At 35.5% G+C, this 23,994-nt stretch overlaps 1 long non-coding RNA gene across 3 annotated transcripts; it reads right to left on the reverse strand.

Moving 5' to 3' along the window:
• Nucleotides 1–15,636: 15,636 nt before the first annotated feature.
• On the reverse strand, nucleotides 15,637–21,153 carry LOC110036828. 3 transcript variants are annotated; one of them, XR_002295267.1, is made up of 3 exons: nucleotides 20,934–21,153; nucleotides 17,546–17,667; nucleotides 15,637–16,487 (listed from the first exon to the last, which is right to left on the reverse strand). It is a non-coding gene; the product is annotated as an uncharacterized LOC110036828 (long non-coding RNA). The 3 variants fall into 3 exon arrangements; XR_002295265.1 differs by having other exon boundaries at nucleotides 15,637–16,512; XR_002295266.1 differs by lacking the exon at nucleotides 15,637–16,487 and adding an exon at nucleotides 16,777–17,410.
• Nucleotides 21,154–23,994: the final 2,841 nt, after the last annotated feature.

A 23,994-nucleotide genomic window follows, 5' to 3' on the forward strand; every position in this document is an offset into this window, starting at 1 on the left:
TATTTGTCAGGTTGTTGCCTCTAAGGCATGTCCATCCCCGAGTCACTATCTCCTCGACATACCCACTTCTCAGGTCACTACCTCTACGATACGCTCATCCCTTTTAGGTCACTGCCGCCATTCGTCGGGCCCCTACCTCCATAACAAGCTCATTTTTTACGTCACTGCCTCCACAGCACACCTATTCGTCGGACCCCTGCCTCCACAATATGCCCATTCTTCGGGTCTACCTCAGTAGCACACCCATTCATCGGGCCCCTCCCTCCACAGCACACTCATACTTCGGGTCACTGCCTCCGCAGCAAACCCATCGTTTGGGCCTCTAACCCCACGACACACCCACCCTTTCAAGTCACTGCCTCCACAGCACACCCATCTCTCGAACTGCTGCCTCCACGACATACCCATCCCCGGGTCACTGCCTCCTCGGAATAGTCATATGTCGGGTCGCTGTCTGCACGGAATGCCCATCCCTTTCAAGTCACTGCCTCCATGACATACCCAGTCTTTAAGCCTCTACCTCCACGACACGTGCAACCATTTGGGTCACTGCCTCCACGGCACACCGGTTCGTTGGGCCTCTGTCTCCACTACACGCTCATCCTTTGGGTCACAACCTCCATGATACACCCATTCGTCAGACCTTACCTCCTCGACATACCCATTTGTCAAGTCGTTGCCTCTACGGCATGCCCATCCTCGAGTCCATGCTTTCTCGACATATTCATCTGTTAGGTCGCTGTCTCCACGACATATTCATCTCTTTTGGGTCACTGCCTCTATTTGTTGGGCCCCTACCTCTACAGCAAGTTCATCCTTCGTGTCACTACCTTTACGGCACACCCATTCGTCGGGCCCCAGCCTCCTCGGCACGCCCATATTTCAAGTCACTGTCTCCGTGACATACCCATATTTCAGACATCTGCCTCCACAACACACCTACCATTTCGGGTCATTACCTCCACGGCATACCCTTCCTTCAAGTCACTACCTCCTCGGCATACCCATCTATTGGGCTACTACCTCACGGCATGATCATCCTTGGGTCACTGCCTCCACGACACACCCATTCGTCGAGCTCCTGTCTCCTCGGCATACCCATCTTTCAAGTCACTACCTCCATGGCATACCCATCTTTCGAGCCTCTTCCTCTACGGTAAGCCCACTTTTTCAGGTCACTACCTCCACAGTATGTCCATCATTTGGGTCACTGCCTCCACGGCATGCCTATTGTCGGGTCGCTATCTTCACAGTGTGTCCATCCTTCGAGTCATTGCCTCATCGGCATACCCATCTGTCGGGCCTCTACCTTCATGGCAAACCCACCTCTCTAGGTCACTGTCCCCACGACACACCCTTTCTTTGGGTTGCTACCTCCACGGCATCCTCGTCCTTTCTGAGTCACTGCCTCTATGACACACTCACCCTCACCCCCTTTGGTGTATCCCTATCAGCTTGTTGCATATTTTGCATCTTTGCATGCGTGCTCGGTGAGTGCCTCTCGGGTAAGGCGTGAATTTTTTCATAGGTGTCATTTTTACTCAATGCAAACTCATTTATAGTTAGTGTTTGCATATCGCATGGCGCCTCGGGTCTTCGGGTATGCGTAATTCCTCACAAAAGTAGTATGTTCTTACCGGTACATCTCGTTTGTGTGTGTCATATTGCATGTAGCATCATTGCACTCATTTGCATGATGTGTTTCACCCACCAGGACGCCGGTTGTGATTATTTCGTAATAATAATGTGAGTTCCTTGCATGTTTGTATGCTTGCCCATACACCTTTATAACTTGTCCTGCTCGTTAGGAGAGTCCCCGTGTCAGTCGCGATGCCTTAATGAGCATTGCACTCTAGGTTGATCCCTGTCGAGCTTGACAAGGTTATGATTGTGTTAATGAATCAAGGGTTCTAACGTACGTCATATACTTCACAGACCCGTATTATAGGTTCGCTATTTTAAAAGTATAAAAAGAGTATTTTTATTATTATTGTATTATCCGCTTACTTTAAAAATTATATAAGTTAGGTCATTTGTGAGATTATTTATTTTTAAATGTTACCCAAATCTTGTGAGGTGCTTTAAATCTCTTGGATCTTTAGGATGATGCTGGTGTGTCGATCCTGTCAAAGTCATACGATAGCTGGAGACTTTGCTCTGTTCACTTAGATGCTAGGTTAGGACACATTTCGTTAGATGGTGTGTTAGGTTAGAATCCATGTTGCTAGGTAGTATTTTTTATGCCTGGTTATTGTTCTTTACTGGATTGGTTGCCCTAGCCAGACATCTTTCTTGCTTTAAGCTTTTACTGTGACTGCATGTTTGATATGCATGGTAGCGTGTTAAAGCAGTTTTCTGCATGGAGTTATGCCTCTATATGCACACATAGGTACCACTATGAGGGGAGCATGTAATGATTTCTAACCTTTGTTTATAGGTGTCATTTAACTCCCTTGATTACAAAGCACGACCTACTTTGCGTTGAATGACTTTCCTTGCTAATGTTTTTTTTCATGCTAAGTCGAGTCTTATTTTTTCCCTTTCAATGTATTTGATAGTCCCTAGGCTGAGTCTGTATCATAAATGGGCACGGGCACGGGCATGGGTTCCGAAACAAACAACGCATCGAACCACATGGCGGAGACTAAGAGCGGTAACTCATGTCCCGTAACTTAAGTTCGAATTATATTCTTGTATATACCTAGGACCAGGCATTTATATGTAGAGTCCAGCCGTTTTTTCTGTTTTCCTGAGATAGTTGTCGACCCAACGACACTTGACCTTTTTTATATATTTTAGAGTGCTTTTTACTCTTTTGTTAAGTGTCTGTATGCCTGAACTACTTTCTCTTGTTTATTTCTAGTTGATCTAGGATGTCATTAAAAATTATAATCTAAGCTCATTATTGACTTTAAAATTATAATTCTTTATATTTAAAAATCTTAATAAAAGATTAAGATAATCAAAATTTTGGGATTAAAAGATTCAAGATTTTTCAAAACCTATCTCTCTTTCGAGTAGTTTTTAAAACGGGTTGCATGCATGATCATAACCCAAGAATAATTAATAGGGGTTCCACAATATCTAAGGGCTACTCTAAATAATTGCATTCATATTTGCATATCCCAACGAGAAGCCACTGTGCTTCTCCAACCTGACTAGCCCAACATACATTTTTATGTAGAAGGTAGTCTAGTGCGTCTAGGGTGCTAAAAGACTCCCCTACCTAGATAGGGTGTAAGTTTTTTTATTATGAGTGTTATTCAGTTTTGTAGTTGAACCTACACTTCTCTTCCTGAGGCATTCTCGTTAATTCAGTGGGTACAAGTCCCACCTCTTTGAGCTTTAGCTTATAGTCATATGATAGAGTTTCTTTTTTTTAAACTTTAGGGCTACCGAGGACCTCGTGGACGACTCAATTCACGGATTGTCGATCGGGGACTCAAGACGTATTGGGTTGACTACCTTCACAACTAGGTAGACTTAAGATCCTAGTAGCATGGGATGACGGGTTCATGGTACCCTGACCCAACTGTCTCTATGTTTTAGAATTACTCTACTCTTTCTGTTGTTGAGCCCCTTTGAGCCCTGTCGTTTCTTTGACGTCGTCATATCACTTTGACTGCCCGATGCTGATAAGTTGTCGCTCGTTTGGGATACGACTTGTCCTCTGCCCTCATGGCCTGGATGTGCTTTAACGTATTGGAATATCTCCGTCAAGATGATTTAGGTTTTTATGTGGGCTCCGTGCACCGATGAGCAGCCACCCATTTGTGATGTGAGGGACTCACTCTACTTAATAGCTTCGCGAGAGCTTGGAAGAATTTAGGCGTTCCAGCATGGAATAACTTTCATTGAATGACTTATTTCTTCAGTTCTACAATACTAAAGTGAAACCCTTTTTATCGAGCATATTCTTGAGCATTCCCCAATATTAATTAACATAGTGGGATGCGTCCACTTAGGAGTGCTCTTGACCCCAGAACAGGGACCTACACGTGAATCTCTGGTAGTGAATAGTCCACATAAATATTCTTTCGTGGATATTAGTCGAAGGTGTCTCTGTCAAATCGTGTTTGGGGCAGACATGCTTGATCTATCCTTGCAAGATTTTGTCATACGTAGATTCTCCACGTTCTTTCACTTCTTTGTCATTTTTCTTGTATGTCTGTCTTTTTAGGTTCCTCTCTTCTTCTGATCATTTTTTTTTCTAGAAAGATGAAGGTGAGAGATGTAGAGAGAGATTTGGTTTTGTGAAGAGGAAGGCATGATAGGGTGTGAGGCTTGTACGATTGGCAACGGTGAACGAGGAGGTGGAACGATGAAATGGCTCGCCGGCAGTTTGGATTTCAGGCAAAGTTGGTGTATTTGCTGCAGCAAGGAATATGTGAGGGTGGGAGAGGTTTGGTTTGCTTCCATAGAGGATGCTGGGGTAGAGGAGGATTTGAGGTAGAGAGAGCATTGAGTTGGGTTTGGGAGGGGGAGAGGGTGTTGATCTAGAGAGATATCAGAGTTGGAGATTAACATCGAGAGCAATGAGAGAAATTATTACGTACAGACACCACATGTACTGACAATGCTGGATGGTGAGGCCACGTCACATAGATGTGAAATTGTGGTGATATGGTGTCCACATCCACCGTTGTTCGTACGTCTGAACGTCCACACGTAATAAACTTTCTCAAACGAGAGACACGGTATGCTATGACTGCTATGTGAAACATGAAGAGACATAGGGGATTTTTTATTTTTTGTAGAATGCGACAGCAGAGAATCTTGGGTGAGAGGAAATGGGAGAGAAGAAGAGCAGTGTGGTTTATATGAGAGGAATGGAGGAGAGTTTATGATGATGAAGAGAGAGTGAGACACAAAAAAGGAAATTAGTAATGAGTGGAGGGCACTTTTTTTTATGAATTGAACCCTGTCCCGGTAAAGTATGTGACACATTTGCAAATTTTTATCCCAAATCTCCCAACTACAAACCTCCTCTTCCAGTTCACCCGATTAATCACGATAGAAATAGTTCATGTATTTCTACTATAGTATCCAAAGGGATCATAACATTATTACGAATCAAGTTAAAACTCCTATACATCTTTCTAGTATTACTTCTTTACCTGTTCCAGATTTGCATATACCTGGTACTTCTCTTGCTAGCAGTAATAATCAGGTGAATTCTTCTTCTAAGATTATTGAGGATATCTCTATTTCTCCTGTTAAACGACAGGCTCCTTAATCATCTGTTATTCATTCTTCCCCGCCTATTTCTGGTTATATTCCTGTTACTAATGCTATTACAGAGAACAGTAATCATAGTCCTCCTTCAGTACCTCCAATTTCTAAGAGCAAGAAAGTAAGTTCTAAGGGATGGTCCTCCCAATCCTCTCAACATTAACTATATCTTTATTCCCAACATTATTTCTTGGAATGTTAGGAGGTTTAAATTTTGATTTTAGAGTCATTGATTGTAGGAATCTCATTAAAGTTTATCTTCTGGAAACAAAGATCAATGCTGATCTGACTTCTTGCCTTTTTTATTAGGAGACATTTCTCTATGTTTCCTAATCAAAAGGATATTCATAATTTTGGATGCTCTCCTCATGGCAAGATAGGGTAGTGTAATTCACTTTCTATTTCTTTTACTGCTCTTCCGATCCTTCTTCCGATTGAAGCTCAATTTATTCATGATGAATTGGTTATCTCATCAAATACTAGGTTTTTACTACATTATCTATATTGAAAACTGTCACATTGCGAAGATTTATGGTAGTATATTGTTGATATTGCAGCTAATATTTAGATCCTTGGATCATTCTTGGTGATTTCAACTATATTATGTTTCCTCATGAAAAAAAAGGGGGTTTATCTATTATTCCTAATAAGCTTGCTGACTTCAATGACTATTTTTCAGTCTGGTGTTATGAATCTTCATAATGTAGAGTTTTCTTTTTAGTTGATTTAATCAGCAAAAGACGGCCTTATTGGGTGTCTTGTGGAGGGAGCTGTGTAATGAAAGATTCTAAATATCCTTATTCTTATTACGTTCTTTAATGTTGCTTCTTTCTTTGCAGCATAAAATTACTCCTAGTTGTAGATTTTTATACAAAAATTATTTGAGTAAATGTGAGCATTTTCAGAATTATATTTCTAATATTTGGAATTTTACCAATTGGTGATTCGATTTTCAACTTTTGTGATCAGCTTAAGAAGACAGATGGTTTTGAAAATTTCAATTTGGCACTCTTCTAATTATATTACTAACTCCATCTTGGAGCTTAAAGAAGAGAAGCAGGAGGTTGTTTAAGTTATGGATAAATTTTCTTTTGATAAGGAGATTTGTGATAAGACTTTACAAATACAATATAAGCTTGTTAATGTTTTGTTTTCTGAGAATGCTTGGATTAAGCTGTGATTGTTTTAATATAGAAGAATATGATCTCAAATTTATTTACCAAAGGATTAAGGTAAGACCAAACAATAAATTATATTAGGAGCATGTTTCTAATGATAGTTGTCTTAGGCTCTAATTGGCGCAGCTACAGCTTTCCAACTTTTCAGCTGCAGCTGCGCTGCCCCAGTTAGCTGCTCCAGGGAAGCCGACTGGTTGTTTGTTGCAGCTGTGAGGCAGCTGTTTCTAGAAAAATGACAATTTTGTCCCTGTTTAGTTAAACTTTTTTGAACAGAACAATGACAGACTAATATATAATACATCAGAAGCAGAAATTCACTTCACAAGCTAAACATCTAAAAAATAGACTTCTACAATTTTTAATCAATCCCAGAAACTATAAATTTGATACATTTAAGGAAAAAGTTCAAATAAAAACAATACAGAATTACAGATATTCAATATAAGTTCAAGTCACTAGATAACAATTCAAGCAAAATTCAATCCCTAGTAGCTCAGAGTACGTATTTTAAAAGAGTATGAGGAAAGATGCCATACACCTCTCTTGTTAATCTGGTGAAAAGGTACCACAATGTCTACCAAATTTGGATCTTCCCTCTATTCACAAATTCCGAGTAAATCTAAATGTTAAATGATACCCTAAATGATAAGTTCAAGCATCGAAACATCAAATGAGTTCTGTTCAAACGAACGAACAATCTCCAATAAACCCAAAACAGGCGCCGCGAAGCATAAACAACTAATTCAACAGATGTCCAAACCTTAGAACATTATCTAATGATAAAAGCAAAAATGTACAGCAAATACAGAAAAAAAAAACGTAAAATTCAACATGAGGAGGCCTCTACCTCAAAATTGTTTTTGCTTCACCTTGGCTTGATATAGGCGAACGCTTTAAAAAGAGATGAAGAGATAGCAGACAACTGAAAGAGGTGAGAACATTTCTAAATAATGAGGATTTCGCGGTCATACCTAAGGAGGTCTCTGTCGTGGTTGACTAAGAAGAAGGCGCGTGCTTCTTATAATCGTTCCTGGACGACGAAGAAGAAGACGCGGGGTCGAGAACATCAGGAGAGATGGCGAGATCGCGAGATGGCGAGACGACGTGGGAAGGAAATCTAGGGCTGATGGCTTTTTTGGCCAAGATTGGGGGCAATTTCGAATATTAGCGATGCCAAAGCTGGGAGACAAACAGTAATATTACGCAGTTTAGGGCAGCGCCGCATGAAAAAAGTGGCCCCAAACAGAGCCTTAATTCTCATATGGATATTTCTAATAGAGTTGGGGATTAATTTCTTCCATTCTTAATAGTTCCAAGTCTTCTTAGAATGATCATCAACATGTTATTCCTGCTTCTCTCTCTTTCAAATCTGTATCGGGAAGCTTTCATTGATGATCATAGTTAAGAGATTAACAGAGTAATTTTTAGCATTGTGGATGACAAAGCCGCTCGACCTGATGGCTTTACCTCAAGGCTCTTCAAAGAATCTTAGGGAATTACGGGATCAATTTGTATCTTGGTTGCCAAGTTTTTTTTTTTTGTTCTTTTTGCCACTTCCAAGCTCCATAATATAGCGAATTATTCTGCTATTACTCTTGTGCCCAAACTTCCTCAAGGTCAAACTTTGAATGACTACAGGCTGATTTCCCTGTGCATTACTTTTTATATGTTTATATCTAAAGCTTATTTCAAAAAGATTAAAAGCTATTCATCCTTCTATCATTCATTTTTCTCGAGCAGCTTTTATTCAAGAAAGAGATATAATTGATAATATTATTCTAGCTAATAAATTTCTTCATTGCTTCAATAATATCAATCATTCTTTTTTTTTTTTTTTTTTGTTAAAATTGATGTTCAAGAAAGAAATTTTTGTTAAAAATGCGGAATGAATATATTCGTGATAGGGTTGGTGTAGCTCCTGTGACAGACAAAATTAGAGAAAGTCGTCTTAGATGGTTTGGTCATATTAAACGTCGACCATTAGATGATCCGATTAGGAGAGTAGATGTTTTAAATTCGACTTGTGTTAAGAAAAGCAGAGGTAGACCTAGGAAGACTTGGGCTTATTGTATTTAAAAATGATCTTAATTTACTAGAACTAAATGAAAATATGATACTAAATAGGACGCAATGGAGAAAAAGGATTCATGTAGCCGACCCCACGTAGTGGGATTAAGGCTTTGTTGTTGTTGTTGTTGTTAAAATTGATGTTCAGAAAGATTTTGACAAAGTGGATAGGTCGTTTCTTTATGACAGATTGCTTGCCTTTGGTTTTCCTATTTATTCATTGATTGGGGGAAGGTTTGTATTGATCAGGTTCCTTCTTCAGTTATTATTAATGGTAAGCTTCATAATTTTTTTAATTCTACTTCGGGTTTGAGGCATGGCTGTCCTCTATCACCATATCTTTTTACTATTTTCATGGATAATCTCTCTAGATTAGTAGATTCTAATTTTCAAAATGATTCTCAGGGATGGAATAATCATTTTATCAGCAACCTAAAATATGACATTCTCAAGTTTGGATATGCTTCCAATGATTATGCTAGGAATTGATTGAGATTCTTCATAAGGTCTCTAATCTCAGTGTGAATCCATTTAAATCCACTATCTGCTTCTTAAAGGGTGTTCAGAAGAATCTTAGAATTAGCATATGTAGAAGTCTTGATTTTCCTTATAAATTTATTCCTTGGGATTATCTTGGTATTACCATCAGGTCCACTAAGCTAAGAGCTGCTAATTGCCCCAAGCTTTTGGATAAATTAGCTACTTGGTTGGGTGGCTGGAAACAACAGTATTATCAAACTTCAATTCGTGCTGTCTACCATTTGGAAATAACATTTTTTTTAGAGCAACTGCCATTCCTAAAGGACTTAGAAAGAAGCTTAATTCCTTGATTAATAAATTCTTATTTTATAATAACAAGGAACAGAAGCTGCATTAATTCCTTAGGAAGTTACTAATAAACATAAGGAGAGAGGGGACTTAAATATTCCTAGTTTGGATACCATGCATATCTTATGTAAAGCTAAGGTTTTTGGGAATTTTTTAATACAGATTCTATTTTTTTCTACTCAGTGCCGCAGCCATTATGTTTCTCCTTTGTACATAGTGAAACAAAAATTCTTTCCTTTTTGGAGGAATCTCATGCAATTTGTTGTTAAATTGAGGAATGGTTTTTTCCTTTCAAGTCACTTGTAATAGTAACCTATTCTTTCTTTTTGATCCTTGGGTTAATGCCTATTCAATTTATGCGTTATTTGATAATTATTTTGTTGACTGGTCTAATTGCCCTCTTACTAGTATGGTTTTTTACCTCATCATAAATTAAGAGTTGAAATTTTTAGAATTTTAATTGCAATGGTGGGTCTTCTCTGCATCTTATTCTTCAGTTTCTATTCAAAAAGACTCAGTTGTTTATGGAGATGAAGAAACATTTATTCTCATAAAATTGTCTATGATATTTTAGGAAAATCAGGAAGTAACCGACTGCTTCCTTGGGTGGGTCAGCCGGCCACCCACCTATTATGAAAGATTAAATTGGGAGAAAACTTTGGAAACTCCATAATTAATTTTATTCTCTATCTATTTATGATTTTTTTTTATTTTATCTTAGAATTATTTCCTTTCTAAATAGATTATATGTATTTGGTATATTCTTAAATTAAGAGGAACTCATTTTCCTACATATATGTACCCTACATGTGAAAAATGAAGTGAGATAAATTTTCTTTCCCAAGCAATTTCTACTTGGTATCAGAGTCGTGGCCCAAGATCCTCTTTCGTTTACGTTCCCGAAACACGATCGTGGCCGCTCCTCATCTTCGAGGTTGAAGTGTGGCATGGCCTCTCTGTGTCTCCATCTTCGATCAAGATCACAGCTCACAAGGTGGATGCAGTCCTTCTCATCTTATTGTCGCCTCGACGACTCCATCCAGTGAGTCACAAAACAAGACGGGATCCTCTTCTTCTTGTCAACTAGATGAACCCATCCAATGAGCCGCAAAACACAATGAAGACCTATGCATCTCGTCTTGAAGCGTTCTATGGGTTTTAATTGGTTATCTTCATATGTCGTTTCTAGTGATGGGATTGCAACGTGCAGATACCCTAAACTCCTGTTTCCTCTAGTGATGGGATTACTCCTGTTTCCTCTAGTGATGGTTCCTCTAGTGATGGTATTGCAGCTTGCCGAGACGTGAAACTCCCATTTTCTCCAATGACGGCGGAATCCAAGAGAAACGAAACTAGCATTTTTTTTTTCTTCTTACTTCCCTTCAGCCTTGCTTTTTCCTTAGTCTGATTTCCCCCTGTAAGCTCTTTATCAACTCTTCACTGTAGCAAAAATTCATCATGTTGTACTCACACCTAGAATTCTCCCCACAGCCTTGCCTTCGTTCTTCTCTATTGCCGGAACTCTCCTTGTAGCCGGAATCAGTACTACTATAGGCTCTCCTCCACTGGAATCCCTTCAATCGATCTGCAGTCCCTCCTCCAAAGCCCCTCCACTTCTTCCCGGCATCAAAATTTTCAATGAAGGATCTCATATTTTCCATTTTTGCCTTCAGAATCTTCCTAGCAAGAGACCCTCACCCACTAAATTCTCCCTGTGTGCACCTACTTTATTGGAATTATCTTGTCATGTTGCACGCAGCATCAATGGAAGCAATCAGCAACAGCATGAATAGTCAAGTTTCCCTTTCCTGAAACAACCATTCTTCTACCCACAGAAGTAGCTATCAACTCCCTTCCTACAACTAACAGCAGCCCTAAGTACGCATAAGGTTTAAGACCAAGTATGGGAAGAAAATGCCAAGTTCTTCTCCGAAGGTTGATTATGAATCAGAGATTAGGAATTTTGTCTAGACAACTTTTGAGCTCCTAAAAAAACTCCTTCGAGGTAATTCATAACAACAAAGCAACCTCGTGACAAACTAAAGTGATATATATTTCTCTAATCTTACCAATAATGGAAGATTTAAAACTTGGATCAAAGATTCAGTAGCCACTAATCATATGACCGGAGACATCAAATGTCCTAGTCAACTATCAAAAAGCTTCTACATCTAGATCGATCAGAGGTGCAGATGTATCATACTAAAAATTGATGGAAAAAAAAGATGTGGAGCTCTCTCGAGATATTACTCTCTTCTCTATTTTATGTCCATAGTTGGACTACAATTTGATGTCAATTAATAAGCTTACTCATGCTATGGAATGAATAACTAAATTTCATGCAAACTCTTGAGAATTTCTGGAGGTTGAATCGAAGAAGGTGATTGACATGGTCGAAATGCATCAAGGCTTTTAACCGTATAAAAAGTTTTTATCTAAACACATAAATGATCTCAACTCCATTTTTACCTCAATTTTTTTTAATTTGTTTAATCTATGTCAGTCGAAAAATAGGTCATGTTATGTCATTTTCGCCTGAGTCATCTTAATTTCAATTATGTTACAAAACTAAATCCTAATTTATTTATTAATAAAAACACTAAAGGTAAGATTTGACAATTTATCAAACACACTAGAAATAGTTATCTCAAGTCCAAGTACAAACCCTCACACCCTTTTTCCATTCTCCACTGTAATATTTGGGGACTTTCAAAGGTAAAAATCCTATGTAGAGCTACATGGTTTGTTTCATTTATTGACGATCACACTAAAACTATTTGGGTATTCTTAATGTAGGAATGATCTGAAACAACCCAAATCTTCAAAACCTTCAATGGCTTGATTAAAATTCAATTTCAATGCAAATATCAGTTCCTCAAAACTGATAATACAAAGGAATATTTAGGTCATATATCTTTCAAAAGAAAAGAACCATCTATGTGAGTTAATATATTGATATCCTACAACAAAATAGGATAGCTGAGAGAAAGAGCAGACAACTCCTCGTGATATCCCCCCTCAATTATGATTTCTCATTAAGTTTCAAAAATTTTTTGGGGAAAACCATTCTTACAGCAACATACATTATCAATCAAATGTTTAGCGAGAACTTAACAAATGTCTTACTGCTTTCAGCTGGCCAGCCTTCTCGTCTCCCATCCCACCACCTTTCAAACCCTCACCGATCACCACCACCCCGAAGTCCGCTCTGTTTTGAGTGTTTGTGTTGTGCTATTGCTATTTCGGATTTACTGCTGTTGTGTTGTTGTATTTTCCCTTTCAAGTATGATAGTTGAAATCGTCAATTTGTTTTCAATAATAATATTTGATTTTCTTATTGTTGTTTAGGTTAACTCTAATATTAGTCATCCAAAAGAATCCCAGATCATATATCTTTCATAGACCTCCAAACAAAGAACATGCAAGAGAAAAACTTATATCACACCCACGGTTGCCAGGGAGGCCACCCAAATGGGATAAAATACCTACTGATAGAAAGAAAAAACCAACATAATAAACTATGCAATATTCCACATAAATATCATCGTAGAAAGATATGTTTCATGACAAACAAATACAAAAATGTCTTCATAAATTTTTGAAGTCTCGTAATATTTTTATAACTTTTATTATAGAAGGTAGCGGTGTCAGTGAGGTACTAGGCTCATAGAGGGAATATTAATACATGGAGAAAATAACTGAGAAATATGATTTTATAAGAATACGATGTCATCTTTCTTCTTTCTTTCACCCTTAGGAAGCAAAGATAATTGTTGTTTTGTATGACTGGATCCAACATGTTCGTTGACAATATGTATGGATCCTTCACTTGAGTCGGTTTTGTGCTTTGAATCTACATCTTCAAACACACCAAAATTCGGTCTTAGATTCGGGATCCATGCTTGATCATTGATGGCAACGACTCCAACAAACATTTGGTCTAGCTTCTCTTTTAAGTCTGGCTCAATGACATTAAATTTAATTTTTTTTTGTGTTTAGCGCGACCTATAAGTAATAAAAAATAATAATAAATATTGATTTATAGTATTTTTTAACATAACTATGTGGAATTGCCTAACTAAAAACATAGTTTCAACTCTAATCTTTTCTTACACCATACGATTCCAACCTAGACTTATAGCTCATTGCATGAATTCTTTCCATAAATTACCATCCTTTTTTAATTAATCACAATTATTCTTTAATTGAATCCAATTTTAGTCTCTTCCAGTTTTTTCTTTATAATTATCCATTATATTTTTTCATCCCTCTTGTTGAAAAATGTGTGGGCCTCTTTCCCAATTCAACTTGTTTTAAAAATGGATCACAAAATATCATTTTTGTATCTCTTTCTCACATCGCAGATTCTCCACTTTCTCTTGTTTTGTCCATTTAAACCTATAATTTTAACAAAAAAATAATAATTATAAGTGACAATGTATAACCAACGCTATTACCATACAAACAACAATGGAAAATCATGCCTCAACTGTAAAATAGGCACAAATACGTCCACCAAAATTCTATGAGCTTCCATATTAATATAAACACATTAGAATTGAAGCCCCCACGAGTAAGCAATACAATGCTATATCAAATGACAAAGACAGGAAAAGACAAAAGAGAGATCGAACCCCATAGCACAGCAACCATAGCGTAATAAAACACACATTAACTAGTATCCACCATAATGCACTACTCATCAAATGCATAACTCTCACATCCCCACATACCCATCAAAGAGATCAAACCCCCACAGAGAAGACAATCTTTCCTAAATGCAAAGTACAACATCAATTAGATAAGAAATGGCCACAAATAAAAATAAGCAGATATCTCCTAAATGCAAACCAATACAGAGAAAACAACAGCAAATTTTGGGGCAGAGAGCTCCAAGCCATCATAGTGGAAATGGTAGAGAGATCAAACCCCACAACACATAGCCAACATAATGCAACAAAACACATATGAATCAGTATCCGCCATAATTCACTACTCAACAAATGCATAGCTTTCACATCCCAACATTCATAACAAAGAGATCTAACCCCCACAGTGAAGAATTTCTCTCCCAAGGCAAACCAATGCAGAGACTGATAAGATATGCCCACAAAAAAGACAAACAACCACATATCTCCCACATGCAAAGCAACAATAAATTTTAAGGCAAAGAACTCCAAACCACCACAGTGGCAATGGCAGAGAGGGAAAGATAGAAGAGATCGAACCCCCATAGAACATAGCCACCATAAGTCATCATAATACGCACACACTAGCATTCAATATAATTCACTACTCACCAAGTGCATAGAATTCACTTCCCCACAATCCCAACAGAGATCAAAGCCACACAGACATGATAGAACCCCCGCAGAGAAGAACTTCTCTCCTAAATGTAAAACAACACAAAGACAGATAACACATGCCCACGGAAAATGAAACCACTACATATCTGAAATCCCACAAAATGTATGCGATATCAAAAAATGTCAAAAACCAAACAACAAAAATTAGGGCAGAGTTCGAAAATACCTCCATAGAGAACAAGTCAGAGAAGGGAAATGAGAAAAATGAAGATTGAAAATACTTTATACAGGATCCTCTGTTACATGGCACAGTGATGCTCGAGCTAGGATAGAGAATTAGCTCAAGAGGGCAGAACAGAACGAGGGCAAAAATGAGAATAATGAGGATAGAGATAGTAATAGCCTGGCGAAAAAAAGCGGAGCGCGCACAGTAACCCACAGCATGAAAAGGCCCTTACAACATGCAACATTATTTAAAACGTTGAATTAATGTGTTATTCGAATGGTGGAGTTGCGGTGTGCTGTCGCATGGTTGTTGCAATGTGCAAAATGAGTCGTTATTAAGAGTAATAAATTCACTAACAAAAATACATGATTGCAAACACAAATACAAATATGGTGATGTAAAGATTAATGTTAAGGGTATGAAACGTAGCAAGTTAAATTATAAATTGATGGGAAACTCATCTATTTGGCTTATGCCAAACTAAGCATTGCCTTTATTTTTAGCATGTTAAGTTAATCCATGCATGTAGCTAACAAAGAATACATAGATGTTATTACAAGGATGCTCACATATCTAAAGGGAATCTATGAAGGGAACTATACTTTAAGAAAAGAAAATTTAGAATTATAGAAGCCTATATTGATGTTGATCCGATAAAAACTATAGTTGATGGAACATCTAGATCATCGTAGCACACTTAAGTACGAGATAACCATATTGTATGGAGAAATCAAAAAATTAAAACATTGTGCTAGAAGCAGTGCAAACGCTGAACCCAAATCCTTAGCTAGTTGGAAGAACTAAAAGTAACAGTAAGATTCCAATGATAATATATTATGACAATAAAGTTTTTAACAATATACACGCACCACTATTGAACTAAACATGCGGAGGCAATTGGACAATTTATTTATTAAAGGAAAAAATTCAAAATGGATTTGTGCATTTTATATATTTTGTTCTCCAATCAGATGACTGACATCAACACCTGTGTTTGAAAAAATGATTGGCCAACATTACTTGTAAAATGTTTACGAACCCACATGAGGAGGAATGGTGAATGTTGTCAGGCCTTTCCAAACAAAAAAAGAACAGATGCAATTTATTGTCCACCTTATTTGGAGCCTCCTCTCAATTATTTTCAGCACATAAATGGCAAGTGAGCTGGACAATTTGCTGTTGGTAGCTATAGCAGTCCTCTTGAATGATGAAATTTCCTGCTGGCACAATCAGCAGCCGAAAGCGCTCTTAGATTGACATGTTTTCTTGTAGCTGTCCCTCTTCCAGCTCTCAATTTGCCCTTGAATGGACTGCTGCTGGGCTGGGGCAAAAAGGGGATGATTTCTAAAGATTATTGTAATTTTTTTAATAAAAATCAGCTGTAATATTCAGATCTCCTTTCATGCTGGGTGAATTGATTCATTCCCTATTTTCCATCTTTGTAACCCCTACTTGTAAGGCCACGTTTCGGTGTTGCCCTCTATTTATAAGGCCAAGTCACGGCCTTGTGCTGCAATAAAGCTTTCCAATTCTTGTCTCTCTTCTTCTCTTTCAAAATCTTTTTCTAATAAATGTGTATATAATCTCTTGAGCACATGCTAACTCAGTTTACAGAATCAGTACCTAGATCAGATCACCTCTCCAGTTCCCCTAGAGAAGCAAACAATCAAATTGACTGAAAAATATCAGAACTCAGCTATATTAGATAAAAATGAGTATAGTAGACTGATGTATTAGATCAAATTTATATCTATTCAAACAGAGCAGAACATACAAATAAAAGGGGCCAACTTTTCTTTTAAAAGACTAAGCTAAAAGCAGTATTTTCACCATGAAATAGCTCATACTGAGATACTACTATAAATCTCCAAATTCCCAGATTATGACTATCATGCATATTTATAAATGACAAGCTGTCTGTGTGCATAAATGCATTTACACTTCCACAATAAAATTAAATACTGGGGCATTCAATAACCTCTTTCGCCTCAAAATTACCCAGAGACCTTTACCAGTTAAACATCAAAGTGTTCTAAATCTGTTTGTTCCCATAAAGCATATTCCAAAATGTGGTAGGAGTTTTTCACAGCTTTGTGTGTGGTGTGCAGTAGTGCATTTGTCTAAGATATATTTGAGGAAACCACTACACAAATGCATTGTGTGGTGTGGACTGAAGCTTAGGTAGGGACTCCTCATGCTTTTCACATTCATATACTTATAGGTTAGCTTTAAAAGATTCTAAGAACACACCTATTTTGTCCTACACTGCAATTCAGATGACAAATTTTCAGTAGTTAGTTGATCTTAAAAAAAAAATATTACACTTGGCCTGCCAATCTACACCCCAAATCTGTTTGGTTCCCATAAAGCATTTTCCAAAATGTGGTAGGTGTTTTCCAAAGGTTTGTGTGTGGTGTGCGGTAGTGCATTTGTCCAAGATATTAGAAGGAAACACTACACAAAGGCATTGTGTGGTGTGGAGTGGAGCTTAGGAAGGGAATCCTCATGATTTATACATGTACTTATCAGGTTGGCTTTAAAAGATTCTGAGAAGAGACCGCTTTTGTCCTCCACTGCAATCCAGATGACAAATTTTCATTAGTATGTTGACCTTACAAAAACAAAATCCACTTTGCCTGCCAATCTACACCCCCTCATAGGCCCACATTTAATTTAGAAAAAAACAAAAAAAACAAAACCTCTCATACCTGAAGGCTCCCCATTCTCTTCAGGTCACATAGGGAGCTAGTTGAGGCAATTGACGACTCCAACTGCTCTGAATGAAAAGGAGATTCATCTGTACGCATCGTTCTTATAGTAGCAGTAGAATCTGTTTACAAATCTTCAGGTACATCAAGATTCATTTGCTTTTTTTTGGTTAGTGAATTAATTAAATAATATTTTTTTGTTAATATTAAAATTATTTTAGTTTAATATCATTAATTATGTTATTTTTACAGAAATTAAAACAAGATAATAAATGAAATAAATATTAAAGAAAGTCAAAATAGCGCCTAAACACTGCAACTATATTAAGCAGAAAATGGTTACGGAAACAGTGAATATGCCACCTGAGGGCCAAAAAACAAGCACCGCAATGCTATATATGGCACCTCAATGCCAACTCTATGACACCACGATACTGGAAAGCAACAGAAAATGTTTAGAAACTCGACAGCTCTACAACTTGGCACTAGTTTATGGTGATACAATACCAAAGAAAAGGAGATTTGAAGCATTAAGATCCTGAGCTAGGCATATTAACAAAACATATTGGAGGGTCACAGCGCTAAAAGGGGCCAAAATTCAGCCTAAAAGACAGAGCATAGTGCCTCCACGCCGAGCTTGATGATGTAGCACTACAAGCAACGCCTCGATGCTACTTGATATAGTGTTGCAACACGACAGTCCCGACCATTCAATTTAGAAAATTGCACTACTTTAAACTATTACAATCATATAGGTCACATAATCATCTCAATCGAATCAGCAAACCAAAACACATAAGTAGATAAAATGCGACCAGTAGTGGACTTAAAATGCAAAATTACGTGTGCATCTTGATGATCGTTCATTCACATTAATGGTCCACCTCGAAAGCTTTCACATCTTTCAAATTTTATGCGTTCAAGTGAATGAGAACCTTTAAAAAAAACAAATGGTCAAATCCACCATGAATCATGGTTTGTACAAGTGCCTTAAGAGAAGTGCACATTAATTTCTAAAAGAAGCCCATGCATGTCTTAAGCAATAGTGCACCTATAAATGCCAACCATGCTCGTAAATCAGTAAGAAGTTCAGTGACGCAGACGGATCATGAAGCTTTTTAATGAGGCGTATCTGACATGTCAATTTAACAAAAATAATTTTGTTCGCATGAGCTGCGACAAAAATCATTAACGCATTAACTAACATTTAAAACTGCTATGTGAACAAAAATAAAGTGAACTTCAATTATCTTACTCTAAGAAGTGTATATCATTTTGAAGATTCAAAGTTTGTTCAAAATTTAAAACTTAAACTTGATAGAAGCATAAGCTCTTAGTAGGCCGCAGTTTCGATCATTGATTATTGAAATTGCCAAGGTTTGTGTTTAAGAAATGATGCATATAGTCATATTCTTAGTCTAGTACAACTAAATCAACCTTAAGAACTGAGAAATTTACTCTTCAACAAATCTCACAAAAATTTTGTCAATCGTTTATACATGGCCTTCAATGCCTCTGCAAAATAAATTTATTTCAAAATCAAAATTATTAGGAGCGTTACATGCGTAAAATGTCACAGCACAGCACGGAAGCTTGGAATACAAAAACGAAAACTAACGGTCAAATGGTAGTAATATGTCAGCCTAATAATCACGACAATCCACAATAACAACTATCCAAATAAAAAGAACCACTAAACTATAAACGTATCTAACATATCATCCAAACCAACATAAAGACATCTAGAGTGTATCAGTACTAATGAAAGAAAACCAAACATAAAACAACTATGTCTAAAATCTATTTTCATTAGAACCTCTTCTGTGATTAACATTCCCTTCCAAAATGTCATTCTATTAAAATGTTTCCTAAAAGATATAGTTAGACAATACATTAAGCTTACATCAATTTAATGAATAATTGCAGTTTTACTATGCACTATATTTTTATGCAAATTCTTATACGTGAATGCTTAAAAAAGACATGACGATTAATATATAAAATAAGCTTTAAATTTTTCATTTTCATAAGAACATTTATTTAAAATTAAATGTGGTTGAGCTGAGAATGCTCGTGTGGATGAGTGACTTTACACTTAGGTACAAATATGAAACGAATATATTCGTGAAAGGGTTGGAGTAGCTCTAGGGATAGACAACATTAGAGAGAGTCGTTTAAAATGATTTGGTCATGGTAAACGCCGACCGTCTGATAACTTTTTTGGGAGAGTAGATGCTTTAGATTTGACTTCAAGTTAAGAAAGATAGAGATAGACCTAAATGGGCATGCAGTATAAAAAATGACGTTAATTATTTAGAATTAAATGAAAATATGACATTCAATAATGACAAAATGGAGAAAAAGGATTCATGTAACCGATCCCACTTAGCAAGATAAAGGCTTATTGTGTTGTTTTCGTTGTAAGAATATTTATGAAAACATTTTAATATAGTTACATTTTTCATTTACATTTTGTTAAAAGTCATCATAAAAAGTTTATACTAATTAAGGCACAATCATTTACATTTTTATTTATATTTTCATTTCTATTTTTTATTTTTCGTGTATTGGTACAATAGAGTCCCCAACTAGTACTATAAGGCAGTGACTTATGATCGACTTGAATATTTATTTTTTATTTAAAGATAATTAATTGGCATTTCATTCATTGAATCTATTTTATTAAATTTTTTATACAATGTAAAAGGTGAAACACTTTAAAATAATAAATGTCCATTTAAATTTGTCTATATCGTTATAATTTTATTCATTGAAATTACACTTCTTAATAAATGAAAAAAATTTAATGCATATAAAATGGTAGTTATTCACGTTGATTTCTCCTTCAAAAAATGATCTCTTAAAATTTATAAATTTCTCTTCTACAATCTCAATTATTTCTTTACTCAGTTAACCTAATCATATAATTAAAAGCATTACTCCTAAATAGTAACATTTGATTTCTTATTTTTTCATTTTAATTTATAAATATTATAACTAACATATACAACAATTTTTCTCTTTCTTCATTTGTTCAATCAACGACCATTCTAATTATTAACCTAATTATTTTCATTTAACCAAAACTCAATATTATTTCTTCAAATTTAAACTCGGTATAAATTCAAATATTTGTATAAAAAAAATTGTTAATATAATTTTATCTCAAATATTCTTCATCTTTATGGCCATTTAACAATCATGATTCTTTCAAATCATTTTAATTTATAAATTCTTCAAAATTTGATTTCTAAAATTAATAATTGAAACTAACACTAATATTAAATAATAGTAATTTAAACTAAGTTAGCAAAATCATATATTAATAAATTAAACAGGTAAATTATAAATATTAAATTCTAAGAATAATAAGAATTTTAAACCCTACCTCCACTGGCTCGGTCAATCAGCTCAACCCGCACGCAACTCCATCTCCCAAATGCTCGAGTGTGACGCCAAGTTTCATACGCTCGAGGGAGCCGAAGAGAGGAAGGGGAAGTGAACAGGCAGGAACACGTATTTTGTCGACGCGAATGACGTGAGGCGGAGATAGGATTGAGTGCGGGAGAAGAAGAAGAAGACGAGTTCTATTCCAATTGGAACATCGAGACGGATCTCGCTTGAGAAAGAGGAGCTCTGCTCGACCGAGCCCACAAGAGAAGGAGATAAGGGACGGATCTCGCTCGAGAAAGAGGAGCTCTGCTCGACCGAGCCCACAAGAGGAAGAGAAACAACAGAGCGAAGCAATCTTTTAGGCTTCGTTCGACATGGTTGTAAAGTATGGTTGTAAATTAACCGTACATGAGAGCTATTATATGTGTTTGAAACTGGCTCTTATTCATAATTCCGTGAAATTACTCTTTATGTTCATTCGATTTTATTTAAAATTAATTTAAATTGTTTGAAATATTTAAATTATTTATATTATTTATATTATTTGCAATGTTCGATTTATTGTATACCGTTCGAATTCGTGTTGAAATACATTTAAAAAAATAAATAATAATAAATTTAAATGTTAATTCCTAACTTATCAAAAAGATAAATAAATAACATCCATCTATAAAAAAATGTGTTTTTTCAACTATATTATTATAAATTATTAATAACAAGTTACAAGTGAAATATATATTTGAAGTTCAAAACTCAAATTCTTAAAAAACTATAAATTATTATTAGAAAACAATTAAGTAATAAATCAATAATTTGAAAATACATTACAAATGAAAAAATACATTGAACGTTTTATTTATATCTTCCAAGTTCCAAGTTCCAATATCCAATCTTCATTCCTCCAAATTTCATTTTATCATAGTTTTAATATACCTGTAAATTAAAAAAATAACAAAAGAAAAAACAAATTATCCATAACAAAAAAAAAAAATGAAAAATAAAGTGCTATGCATGTTATTTGACGAATAGAAATCTTTTAACTACAAGACAGCAGTCATTAGCGAACAACCAAGTGATCCAATAGCAAATAGCCAATAACTAACTACCAAAACAAGACGATAACAAAAAAGGACTCAAAATGGGAAACAAAAAACCAGAAATTGAAAATGAAATTAAGCTCAGAATATGCTATATGAAAGTACATTAAAATCCTTTTCAAATATTATAAATATTTTTCATCAAATATTTATAAGTATCGTTGAATTTTCACAAAAACATTGGAAAACATCATTACTAAAAAAATCCCCTTCACCATAAAGGAAAGATCTAGAAGTACCTGAACAAATCAGCCAATCTGATATAATAAAGAAATTCAAAAACTACGAATAGTAGCAATAAAAGCTAAAACAAAAAACCAGCATAGACTCTAATTTAAATCTCTATTTTATACATGAATGCAAATATTTTAAAGGTGTGTAATCCATATATTATTCATTAGAAGCAACAATTAATTCACAATTAATAGCTTAAAAAAATAGATAAAAGTACACTATAGCTATTAGCCAATAACCAACAACGAAGTGATCCAACAGCCAAATGACCAATACGACAATACCAATAGACCTTATTAGCTAACAACTACCAACCAACACCCAAAGGCCCAGAACCGCCAAAACTGCCAAAATATTTATAAGTATGATTAACTTTTAATGAAAATATTAGAAAACATTATTGTTCAACCAAAATATCGCACGAAAAGGGTAAGATCAAGAAGTACATAAACAAATCAACAAAAAAACAATTCTGATATAATAATAAAATCCAAAACTATAGATTTTACGTATAAAAATTGAAACAAAAAGCTAGCCAAATCTCCAATTTTGAATCCTATTTTATAAATAAATGCAAAAATTTTAAATTTATGTAATCCATATATTATTCTTCAGAAAAAATGATTAATTCATAGCTAATAGCTTGCAACCAAAAATTGAAAAAGTTGCATAATAGCCAAGAACCAAGTAATCCAACAGTCAATAGCCAAAAGCCAACAACCAACAAATACAACCATCAGTCCATTTAAAAATTCCCAAGGTCAACCTTGTGAATAAGTCTGTGTATAATTGAGGCTTTCAATGGACTATACAGTATCAATTTGAGCACTAAAATGTTTTAAGGAATTATAAGAGAAATATTTGAGTGTTTCCCCAACAAGAATGTTATCACTAGAGATCAGTATCTCTTTGATGAAACTAAGTTCAGTTGGATGGATAATGAGTGGTGGTAGGTTTCAAGCAGTTAGCCACCAACTTAAAAATTAATTTACGGATGATTTACATACCACTCAATTCTTAGGAATGTACATGTCTAACACATAAACTTCAATTTTTACATACTCATGAGTGGGTGTATATATCTTTTTAAAAGTTAAAATGGTGGGGGTTTTTATGGACATTTTTTATTTGATATGAAGATTTGGGTAGTATAAATGTAAGAAAGAAAAATTTAGGTGTTAGATGTATAAATACTTAAGAATTAGTTGTTATGTATGCAAATGCATTATAAAGAGAAATTCGCTTGTACTTAGAGAAAATTGTTGTGTGCCAAGTTCCATTAATGAGCTAAGAATAAGAGCATTTTGGTCATTTGAATACAAACAACATCAAAAGCTTAGCCAAAATCATAAATTACTTATCTAATTTATAGACAAACCTCTAACAGAATTTCAAAATATCAAAAATTGCTTTAGCTATAACTTCTAATAGCAACCTCTCTTGCAAATATTTTATAATTGTCTAAATAACTAGATGACTGATCCGACCCACAATTATGCAGTAATTTAACTTCCAAAAGGTGACCAAAAAAACTTGACCTGAATTTATATTTAGCAGCTAAGGTGCAAAATTGAAATGTTATAAAATTTAGAAAATAGATTATACAGTAGGGGTATTGTGCAAGTGTATGTATCGTTCCAAGTAATATATGGTTTTTTTAAAGAAACTAGTATTGTTCCTACAAAGAAGCGAGGTAAGAAATCCCTTAGACGAAATTCTAGTCTA

The sequence above is a fragment of the Phalaenopsis equestris genome, unplaced genomic scaffold (assembly GCF_001263595.1).
Source record: "Phalaenopsis equestris unplaced genomic scaffold, ASM126359v1 Scaffold211380, whole genome shotgun sequence".
NCBI lineage: Eukaryota > Viridiplantae > Streptophyta > Magnoliopsida > Asparagales > Orchidaceae > Phalaenopsis > Phalaenopsis equestris.